We start from the raw sequence: 12,016 nt of genomic DNA, 5'->3' as shown, positions 1-12,016 counted from the left end.
TGGACATAAATAATATACAGTAAGCTGAGTTTTCCATGCATTGGCAGGACAGAACAGCAGCGTCCGGTAAGATCCGTGAGGGTGGGGTGTGTCTCTTTGTCAACAAAGACTGGTGCGCGATCTCTACAATTAAGGAAGTCTCAAGGTTCTGCTGGACTGAGTTAGAATACCTCATGATAAGCTGTAGACTATACCAAGAGAGTTTTCATCTATATTTTTCGTAGATGTCTATTTACCACCACAAACCGATGCCGCATTGTTGGGAAGGGCCCGTAAGTAAGCATTTCACTGTAATTCTACCCCTGTTGTTTACAAAGCATGTGACAATTAAAATGTAATTAGAAAATATTTAAAATGGTGGAGGAGTGCCAAAATGGAGGTGCAGTGGCTTCAAAACAGCGCCTTCTGTCTGTCATCTAGTGTATATGCACTGTGTGTACAAAACACTAAGAACACCTTCCTAATGTTGAGTTGCACTCTCCAACCCCCTGTTGCCCTCAGAACAGCCTTAATTCGTTGGGGCATGGAGTCTACAAGGTGTCGAAGGTGTTCCACAGGAATGCTAGCCCATGTTGACGCCAATGCTTCCCACAGTTGTGTCAAGTTGACTGGATGTCATATGGGTTGTGGACCATTCTTGACACACACAGGCAGAAAGAGCTGTCATCTTTGTGTATGAGGATATGCTACCTTTGAGACATAGGTACTGGACCACGGGCTGACAGACTCATGATCACATAGCAATACTGCAGGGAGTCATGTAGGTTCCTCAATCTCAGAATCAATACAATTTAACAGTGGGACTAGGCAGGGGACACCGAGGGGTGCACGTTTTGGTTTTTGCCCTAGCACTACACACACAGCCGATTCAAATAATCAAATCTTGATAATGAGTTGATCATTTGAATCAGCTGTGTAGTGCTACGGCAAAAAAACTAAATATGCACCCCTTTGGGTCCCGAGGACCGAGTTTGGGAAACACTGCTATAGCCATGTCTGTCGTGTCCGTTTATGACTGCATGTCTGAGCGGCAAAAGCCCAGACCACCTTAGAGAATGTCAACTATGACGCAGAGCACATGCAGTGGAATTGTTCAGTCAATCAGATTAAGAAATAGCTTCAACCGGAGATTAGCAGTGAGTCTGAGATCAACTTCACAACTTGTCACAAGGTAGGTCTGTCATGTGAAGTCGATATGAATGGTTTGTTTGTTTATGTCTGAGAGAGAGAGAGAGAGAGAGAGAGAGAGAGAGAGAGAGAGAGAGAGAGAGAGAGAGAGAGAGATTATATCGAGCAGCTTTCAGTGGTTGTTGGGGATACTGTGCTTTATTTATTTATTTTAATTGTTACGGTAGGCTTACTTTCTATGTTCTCTGTAGGCCTGCCCTAAATACATGTACAGTGGTTGCTCCGTTAAACGTTTTTCAATTATGCCGCGAGACTTAGAAGTCATTTGTGGTTTAGTACAGTACTCTGTGTCACTACTTCATTGCTCCAGACCAGCGTAAGGGGGAGTTAGAGCACTGATCATGCGTTTGGGTCCCAAGGCGCTACTGTGTCTCTTACTGACAATGAATGGGCGACATAAACCAAATAGAAACTGATAATTGTGCACGACTTCAGTATTTCTTACTAAAACTGTTGTTACTCTAAGCGTTTTATTCTAAGAGAAACGTAGACTATAATTAGGTGTGGAAATGTTAGGATTATTTTGCTCTTACTGCAGCACTGTAGCCTACACCCAACCGGTAACATTGTATAGCGCCTGAGTGGCGCAGTGGTCTAAGACAATGCGTCTCAGTGCAAACTACATTGCTACAAATGCTGGCTGTGACCGTGAGGCGATGGAATACTTTTGGTTTCTCTCCCTTTAAAAACAGAAATATATCATTATAAATAACAAATTGACCTTATTTACCAATTAGTAACAATGTCTCACCCCATGTTCAAGAATGGCCTTTTACTTGCTCATTTTACGTTATTTGAAAACAAAATCATCTCCAAAATAATGTTATAAAAAAAAAAAAAAAAAAATGATTATTATTATTATTAATTTAGAATTATATAAAATCCCCTTGGATATTCTCACATATATTATTAACCCTGTTATTAGCAGGACAATATACAGTTGAAGTCGGAAGTTTACATCCACCTTAGCCAAATACATTTAAACTCAGTTTTTCACAATTCCTGACATTTAATCCTTGTAAAAATTGAGCTGTCTTAGCTCAGTTAGGATGACCACTTTATTTTAAGAATGTGAAATGTCAGAAGAGTAGTAGAGAGAATAATTTATTTCATATTTTATTTATTTCATCACATTCCCAATGGGTCAGTAGTTTACATACACTCAATTAGTATGTGGTAGCATTGCCTTTAAATTGTTTAACTTGGGTCAAACCTTTCGGGTAGCCTCACACAAGCTTCCCACAATAAGGTGGGTGTCACGATCGTCATTGGGAGAAAGAGAGGAGGACCAAGATGCAGCGTGGTGAGTATTCATTTTAATCGAATACTTGACCAAAACAAAAACAAAAAACCAACAAACAAACGACGACGAAACAGTCCCGTAACGTGAACACAGAAACACAGTAACACACGAACAGGAACACAGTAACAGGAACAATCACCCACAACCCAAAACAGGCTACCTAAATATGGTTCCCAATCAGAGACAACAACAAACACCTGCCTCTGATTGAGAACCATATCAGGCCAAACACATAGAAATAGACAAACTAGACATACAACATATAATTCCCACTCAGATCACACCCTGACCAAACTAAACATAGAAACATACAAAGCAAACTATGGTCAGGGCGTGACACACATACTCTCATTCTCTGAATTTTCTTTATTTTTTTACAATTTTTTTTACAATTTAGAAAATATGCAGCATTCCGCAAAGACCAGCAGTCGATTTATTTAAGCATTATTTTTAGCATTATTAGGCGTACTTTACAGTATCGCCTACTGTACCTGTTAATTTTCCTGGGCTTTCGCGTTCGGCGTAGCACAGGCATCTGATGATAGTGTTTGCGAATAGCACTGTCCGTGACCAAAATCCCCAAGTCGAACAGTATTTTTGAAATGTCTCCAGTAGATTTTCCATTCCTCCTGAAAGCCCTAATGTGCATTATTTTAGTAGGCTTTCTTTCTATGTTCTCTGTAGGCTTGACCTAACTACATGTACTGTACATTGCCTTCGGAAAGTATTCAGACAACTTCCCTTTTTCCAAATTTGGTGAAGTTACAACCTTACTCTAAAATTGATTACATAAATAAAACATAGTCACCAATCTGCACACAATACCCCATAATGACAAAGCAAAAACAGTTTTTTAGAATTTGCTAATGTTTTCAAAGTAAAAAACTGAAATACCTTATTTACATAAGTATTCAGACCATTTGCTATGAGACTCAAAATTGAGCTCAGTTGCATCCTGTTCCATTGATCATCCTTGACATGTTTCTACAACTTGATTGGAGTCCACCTGGGGAAAATTCAATTGATTGGACATGATTTGGAAAGGCACACACCGGTCTAAATAAGGTCCCAGAGTTGACAATGCATGTCAGAGCAAAAACCAAGCCATGAGGTTGAAGGGATTGTCCGTGGAGCTCCGAGACAGGATTGTGTCAAGGCACAGATCTGGGGAAGGTTGCCACATTTTTTTTGCAGCATTGAAGAAGAACACAGTGGCCTCCATCATTCTTAAATGGAAGACGTTTGGAACCATCAAGACTCATCCTAGAGCTGGCCGCCGGCCAAACTGAGCAATCGGGGGAAAGGGCCTTGGTCAGGGATGTGACCAAGAACCTGATTGTCACTCTGACAGACATCCAGAGTTCCTCTGTGGAGATGGGAGAACCTTCCATAAGGACAACCATCTCTGCAACACTTCACCAATCATGCCTTTATTGTAAAGTGGCCAGACGGAAGCCACTCATCAGTAAAAGCACATGACAGCGCTCTTAGACTCTCAGATCATGAGAAACAAGATTCTCTGGTCTGATGAAACCAAGATTAAACTCTTTGGCCTGAATGCCAATCGTCACATCTGGAGGAAACCTGGCACCATCCCTACGGTGAAGCATGGTTGTGGCAGCATCATGCTGTGGGGATATTTTTCAGCGTCAGTGACTGGGAGACTAGTTAGGATCAAGGGAAAGATAAAAGGAGCAAAGTACAGAGAGATCCTTGATGATCCCTGCTCCAGAGCACTCAGAACCTTAGACTGGGGAGAAGTGTCACCTTCCAACAGGACAATGAACCTAAGCACACAGCCACGACAACGGAGGAGTGGCTTCGGGACAAGTCTCTAAATGTTCTTGAGTGGCCTAGCCACAGCCCGGTCTTGAACCCGATTGAACATCTCTGCAGAGACCTTAAAATAGCTGTGCAGCACGCTCCCCATCCAACCTGACAGAGTGTCATGTCTTTGGCATCATTAAACTGAAGACTGTTATTTTATTAAATCAATTCTCTGTAATTATTATTACGTGATTAAATGTATCATGTAAATGTAATTAACTAGGAAGTCGGTGCACCAAGGAAAATCTTCAGATTACAAAGTTATAATTTTCCTAATATAACTCTTCAGATATTTTAATATCTGATCAAGTAGTCTTCTAATTAATTAATTATTCTTTACCTCACGTTAGTCTCATTCCAAATGTCGTAAATGGTTGGTTATCTGCACGAACCCAGCCTTTACTATGAATCATCCATACATTAATTGTCTTAATCGTTTATTTACTAACTGTGGCATACGGCAGGTCAGCCACTAGGGGGAGACTCGTCGAGGCCTGGTGACAGACGGAGTATACATCACTAGGCGATGGCTCCATCTGCTGGACGTGCCAGGTCTCGACGGGCTCTACGGCCAGGATTAATTGGGGCTGATTGGGAGTTGGTGACAAATCAAGGGCTGATTGCTCACCAGCTGTACAAGTCCCATAAAGCTGCCAGAAGGGCAGCACACAGGGAAGAGACTTTTGGTGTTGTTGACAAAAATGGCTTTTTACAGCTAACATGGTGCATCGTTGGAGACCCCGGCTCGTGAGCCCACACTATGCCCATTGTGCCACAGTATGCCCTCTAACAATGAAAATAAATCCCTTTAAAATGTAATGCAGTCTGTAGGAGGCAAGATCAGGTGGGACCATTCTAGCCATTGAGAGGGCAGATACGCGTGTGAACAAGAGGCACAACGGTTTCCACTAGTAACACAGCCACAGACTCTAGATTGGATATTACACATGTATGAAAACAAAACTGTGCTTTTTGGTCTAATTGAAGGTTAGGCGTAAGGTTAGCAGTGTGGTTAAGGTTAGTGTTATGTTTAGAATCACATTTTAAGAATTGGCGGGGTTTATGACTTTGTGGCTATGGTAACTAGTAACGAGTGTTTTGTGTTTTTTTCTCAGTTGCGGGATGTCACATTTATTTATTGGTTCATTCAGATTCCAATTGAGCTTTTGAAGAAGCAGCAACTGTTCTTCATGGGCTCCACAAAAAAAACACATGGCAAGTAACAAAACACTCATAGACAGGGACAGTCAAACAAATGTAAAATACAATGATATACAAACAAAACAACACCAGATAATAGTACAAACCATACAACTAAACAATGAATGTGTCTGTCTGTGTGGGTGCTTGTGTGTCCCTTCTCAGTCCCATTCCATTAAATGTTTAATTTTGCTTTTTGTTTGAGTAACTGGAGATGGAAGGGAGTTCCATGCGATCACGGCTCTGTATAATACTGTGCATTGGTCCAACTCATCCCAAACCATCTCACGTGTAGCCTACATGTCTACGTAGCCTACTGTAGGCTACACTGCTTTTTTTGTACGACAACATTTCCGAACAATTTGCTTGATAAGCAAGATAAAATGTCGCTCTCAAAAAGAATCAAGGCGAAAGGTGGATAATGAAAATCAAAGTTTCAGAGAAGAATGTACAGAGATATGCAGTCATCTCTCCATCTTTTCCCAAGGCCAAACCAGTGTATCTTATTTGCAAAGAAAATATCTCAGACTAAATTATGATTCTAAGCATAGAACGTTCCTTGGCCTTCCCACGCCACGTAGTTGCCCGATGCAGAAACATTGAATCGTTAACTGCAAGCTCCAGAAAATAAATTTGAGGCCTTTATTAGGAAGCTTGAGTTGTTCGATTTGGACTTGAGTTGTTCGATCTGGAAGGCTACTGCACTTCAGCACACTGAAGAAACAACTGGCAGAGGGACCAGGCCGCAGCATTGACACAGAGGTAACGGAAGATTTCATCAAGCAGCTGAGGGACAATTTATCCACAAGATTTGAAGACTACATTATGCCCAATGATATCATTGCGTTTGTACGTGATCCTCTCACAATCCGCCCTGGTGGAGAATTCTCCTCCCTTGCTAAGAATGCCCAAGGATATTATTAAATTGGTACGATTGTCCTCACTTTGATTATGCTGTAACAACACACCGAAGCACCATGACCAGGATCTCTATTCATTTACGTGAGCAGATTAGGGCTTTCAGGAGGAATGGAACATCTACTGGAGACATTTCAAAAATACTGTTAGACTTGGGGATTTTGGTCATGGACAGTGCTATTCACAAACACTATCATGAGATGCCTGTGCCATGACGATAGCGAAAGCCCAGGAAAATGAACAGGTATAGTAGGCGACAATACTGTCAAGTAGGCCTAATAATGCTAAAAAGAAGGCTTAAATTATTTGACTGCTGGGTCTTTACTGTATGCTGCACATTTTTCCATTGTATTCCATTTCCAGCAAGACTATTTAATCCATCGACTCACTGATGAATGAAGATGATGAGTGATCGCCAAAGGCCATCTGTAATCTGCTGGCATCACCGCACAACATCTAAATCGCTCTAATCACAGTCAGAAGACAGTTGAAGAAATTTCCCTGGACTTATGGAAAGGCTCGGTAAGACATTTTATATATACAGTGGGGAGAACATATTTGATACACTGCCAATTTTGCAGGTTTTCCTACTTACAAAGCATGTAGAGGTCTGTAATTTTTTATCATAGGTACACTTCAACTGTGAGAGATGGAATCTAAAACAAAAATCCAGAAAATCACATTGTATGATTTTTAAGTAATTTGCATTAATTTGCAACAGTTTTCAGCTGTGCTAACATAATTGTAAAAGTGTTTTCTAATGATCAATTAGCCTTTTAAAATGATAAACTTGTATTAGCTAACACAACGTGCCATTGGATCACAGGAGTGATGGTTGCTGATAATAGGCCTCTGTACACCTATGTAGATATTCCATAAAAATCTGCCATTTCCAGGTACAAAAGTCATTTACAACATTAACAATGTCTACACTGTATTTCTGATCAATTTGCATTGAAGCTTGTTTGGAGGTTCATTAACACAGTGTCCAAAGAAGGGCCAGATGTATACAGGATGGTGTCTTCTGCGTAGGGGTGGATCAAGGAATCACCCGCAGCAAGAGTAACATCATTGATATATACAGAGAAAAGAGTCAGCCCGAGATTTGAACCATGTGGTACGCCCATAGAGACTGCCAGAGATCCGGACAACAGGCCCTCCGATTTGACACACTGAACTATGTCTGAGAAGTAGTTGGTGAACCAGGTAAGGCAGTCATTTTAGATGCCAAGGCTGTTGAGTCTGCCGATAAGAATACGGTGATTGACAGAGTCGAAAGCCTAGGCCAGGTCGATGAAGATGGCTGCACAGTACTGTCGATGGCGGTTATGTTATCATTTAGTACCTTGAGCGTGTCTGAGTTGCACCAGTGACCAGCTCAGAAATCGGATTGCACAGCGAAGAAGCTACTGTGGGATTCGAAATGGTAAGTGATCTGTTTTAACTTGGCTTTCGAAGACTTTAGAGAAGCAGGGCAGGATGGATATAGGTCTGTAACAGTTTGGGTCTAGAGTGTCACCCCCTTTGAAGAGGGGGATGACTGCGGCAACTTTACAATCTTTAGGAATCTCGGACAATACGAAAGAGAGGTTGAACAGACTAGTAATAGGGTTTGCAACAATGGCGGCGGATAATTAGAGAAAGAGAGGGTCCAGACTGTCTAGCCCAGCTGATTTATACGGGTCCAGGTTTTGCAGCTCTTTCAGAACATCTGCTTTCTGGATTTAATGTGAATTAGAAGCTGGGGAGGCTTGGGCAAGTCGCTGCGGGAGGTGCGGAGCTGTTGGCTGGGGTTTGGGTAGCCAGGAGGAAAGCATGGCCGGCCATAGAGAAATGCTTATTGAAATTCTCAATTATTGTAGATTTATTGGTGGTGAAAGTGTTTCCTAGCCTCAGTGCAGTGGGCAGTTGGGAGGAGGTGCTCTTATTCTCCATGGACTTTACAGTATCCCAGAACTTTTTGGAGTTAGAGCTACAGGATGCAAATTTCTGTTTGAAAAAGCTAGTCTTTGCTTTCCTAACTGACTGTGTGTATTGGTTCCTGACTTCCCTGAAAAGTTGCATATCGCGGGGACAATTCAATGCTAGTGCAGTACGCCACAGGATGTTTTTGTGCAGGTGAAGGGCAGTCAGCTCTGGAGTGAACCAAGGGGTATATCTGTTCTTAGTTCTACATTTTTTGAAAGGGGCATGCTTATTTAAGATGTTGAGGAAATTACTTTCAAAAAACAAGCAGGCATCTTCTACTGACGGGATGAGGTCAATATCCTTCCAGGATACCCGGGCAAGGTCGATTAGAGAAGCAGAAGTGTTTTATGGAGCGTTTGACAGTGATGAGGGGTGGTCGTTTGACCGTGGACCCATAACGGACGCAGGCAATGAGGCAGTGATCACTGAGATCCTGATTGAAAACAGCAGATGTGTATTTGGAGGGCAAGTTGGTCAGGATAATATCTTTGAGGGTGACCATGTTTACAGATTTAGGATTGTACCTGGTGGGTTCATTGATAATTTGTGTGAGATTGAGGGCATCTAGCTTAGATTGTAGGACGGCCAGGGTGTTAAGCATATCCCAGTTTAGGTCACCTAACAGAATGAACTCTGAAGATAGATGGGGGCAATCAATTCACATATGGTGTCCTGAGCACAGCTGGGAGCTGAGGGGGGTCTATAACAGGCGGCAACAGTGATAGACTTATTTCTGGAGTAGTGGATTGTTAAAAGTAGAAGCTCAAAAAGTTTGGGCATATACAAATCAAATCAAATTTGATTTGTCACATACACATGGTTAGCAGATGTTAATGCGAGTGTAGCGAAATGCTTGTGCTTCTAGTTCCGACAATGCAGTAATAACCAACGAGTAATCTAACCTAACAATTTCACAACTACTACCTTATACACACAAGTGTAAAGGGATAAAGAATATGTACATAAAGATATATGAATGAGTGATGGTACAGAACGGCATAGGCAAGATGCAGTAGATGGTATAGAGTACAGTATATACATCTGAGATGAGTAATGTAGGGTATATAAACATAAAGTGGCATAGTTTAAAGTGGCTAGTGATACATGTATTACATAAAGATGGCAAGATGCAGTAGATGATATAGAGTACATATGAGATGAGTAATGTAGGGTATGTAAACATTATATTAAGTGGCATTGTTTAAAGTGGCTAGTGATACATTTTTACATACATTTCCATCAATTCCCATTACTAAAGTGGCTGGAGTTGAGTCAGTATGTTGGCAGCGGCCACTAAATGTTAGTGGTGGCTGTTTAACAGTCTGATGGCCTTGAGATAGAAGCTGTTTTTCAGTCTCTCGGTCCCTGCTTTGATGCACCTGTACTGACCTCGCCTTCTGGATGATAGCGGGGTGAACAGCCAGTGGCTCGGGTGGTTGTTGTCCTTGTTGATCTTTATGGCCTTCCTGTGACATCGGGTGGTGTAGGTGTCCTGGAGGGCAGGTAGTTTGCCCCCGGTGATGCGTTGTGCAGACCTCACTACCCTCTGGAGAGCCTTACGGTTGTGGGCGGAGCAGTTGCCATACCAGGCGGTGATACAGCCCGACAGGATGCTCTCGATTGTGCATCTGTAGAAGTTTGTGAGTGCTTTTGGTGACAAGCCAAATTTCTTCAGCCTCCTGAGGTTGAAGAGGCGCTGCTGCGCCTTCTTCACAACGCTGTCTGTGTGGGTGGACCAATTCAGTTTGTCCGTGATGTGTACACCGAGGAACTTAAAACGTACTACCCTCTCCACTACTGTCCCGTCGATGTGGATAGGGGGGTGCTCCCTCTGCTGTTTCCTGAAGTCCACAATCATCTCCTTTGTTTTGTTAACGTTGAGTGTGAGGTTATTTTCCTGACACCACACTCCGAGGATGCTCACCTCCTCCCTGTAGGCCGTCTCGTCGTTGTTGGTAATCAAGCCTACCACTGTAGTGTCGTCCGCAAACTTGATGATTGAGTTGATTGAGTCAGAACGCACCCTTGTGGAGCCCCAACGGGGTGGAGATGTTGTTACCTACCCTCACCACCTGGGGGCGGCCCGTCAGGAAGTCCAGTACCCAGTTGCACAGGGCGCGGTCGAGACCCAGGGTCTCGAGCTTGATGACGAGTTTGGAGGGTACTATGGTTTTAAATGCTGAGCTGTAGTCGATGAACAGTATTCTCACATAGGTATTCCTCTTGTCCAGATGGGTTAGGGCAGTGTGCAGTGTGGTTGCGATTGCGTCGTCTGTGGACCTATTGGGTCGGTAAGCAAATTGGAGTGGGTCTAGGGTGTCAGGTAGGGTGGAGGTGATATGGTCCTTGACTAGTCTCTCAAAGCACTTCATGATGACGGAAGTGAGTGCTACGGGGCGGTAGTCGTTTAGCTCAGTTACCTTAGCTTTCTTGGGAACAGGAACAATGGTGGCCCTCTTGAAGCATGTGGGAACAGCAGACTGGGATAAGGATTGATTGAATATGTCCGTAAACACACCAGCCAGCTGGTCTGCGCATGCTCTGAGGACGCGGTTTACATAGAGTCAGATAAAGTTCGTTCAGGGCCATCGATGTGTCTGCTTGGGGGGGAATATATACGGCTGTGATTATAATCGGCGCGAATTCCCTTGGTAGATAATGCGGTCGACATTTGATTGTGAGGAATTCTAAGTCAGGTGAACAGAATGACTTGAGTTCCTGTATGTTGTTATGATCACAACACGTCTCGTTGATCATAAGGCATACCCCCCCGCCCCTCTTCTTACCAGAAAGATGTTTGTTTCTGTCGGCGCGATGCGTGAAGAAACCAGCTGGCTGCACCGACTCCGTTAGCGTCTCTCGAGTCAGCCATGTTTCCGTGAAGCAAACGTTACAGTCTCTGATGTCTCTCTGGAATGTTACTCTTGCTTGGATTTCATCAACCTTGTTGTCAAGAGACTGGACATTGGCGAGTAGTATGCTAGGGAGTGGAGCGCGATGTGCCCGTCTCCGAAGCCTGACCAGAAGACTGCTTCGTTTGCCCCTTTTACGGCGTCGTTGTTTAGGGTCGCCGGCTGGGATCAGATCCATTGTACTGGGTGGAAGGCAAAACACAGGATCCGCTTCGGGAGAGTCATATTCCTGGTCGTAATGATAGTGAGTAGACGTTGCTCTTATATTCAGTAGTTCCTCCCGACTGTATGTAATGAAACCTAAGATTACCTGGGGTACCAATGTAAGAAATAACACGTAAAAAAACGAAATACTGCATAGTTTCCTAGGAATGCGAAGCGAGGCGGCCATCTCTGTCGGCGCCGGAAGTTCACCTACAGTTGAAGTCAGAAGTTTACATACTGTCACGCCCTGACCTTAGTGAACTTTTTATTTCTCTCTTTTGGGTAGGTCCAGTTGTGACTAGGGTGGGTAGTCTAGTTTTTCCTTTTCTATGTTGGCCTGGTATGGTTCCCAATCAGAGGCAGCTGTCTATCATTGTCTCTGATTGGGGATCATATTTAGGCAGCCTTTTTCCCACCTGTTATTTGTGGGATCTTGTTTTTGTGTACTGCCTGTGAACACTGCATTTACTTCATGTTTCGTTTGTTCTGTATTGTT

This window comes from Salvelinus alpinus, chromosome 15 (assembly GCF_045679555.1).
Source record: "Salvelinus alpinus chromosome 15, SLU_Salpinus.1, whole genome shotgun sequence".
Classification (NCBI taxonomy): domain Eukaryota; kingdom Metazoa; phylum Chordata; class Actinopteri; order Salmoniformes; family Salmonidae; genus Salvelinus; species Salvelinus alpinus.
The sequence above is the reverse complement of the archived record's forward strand: the minus strand, read 5'-3'. Positions refer to the sequence as shown.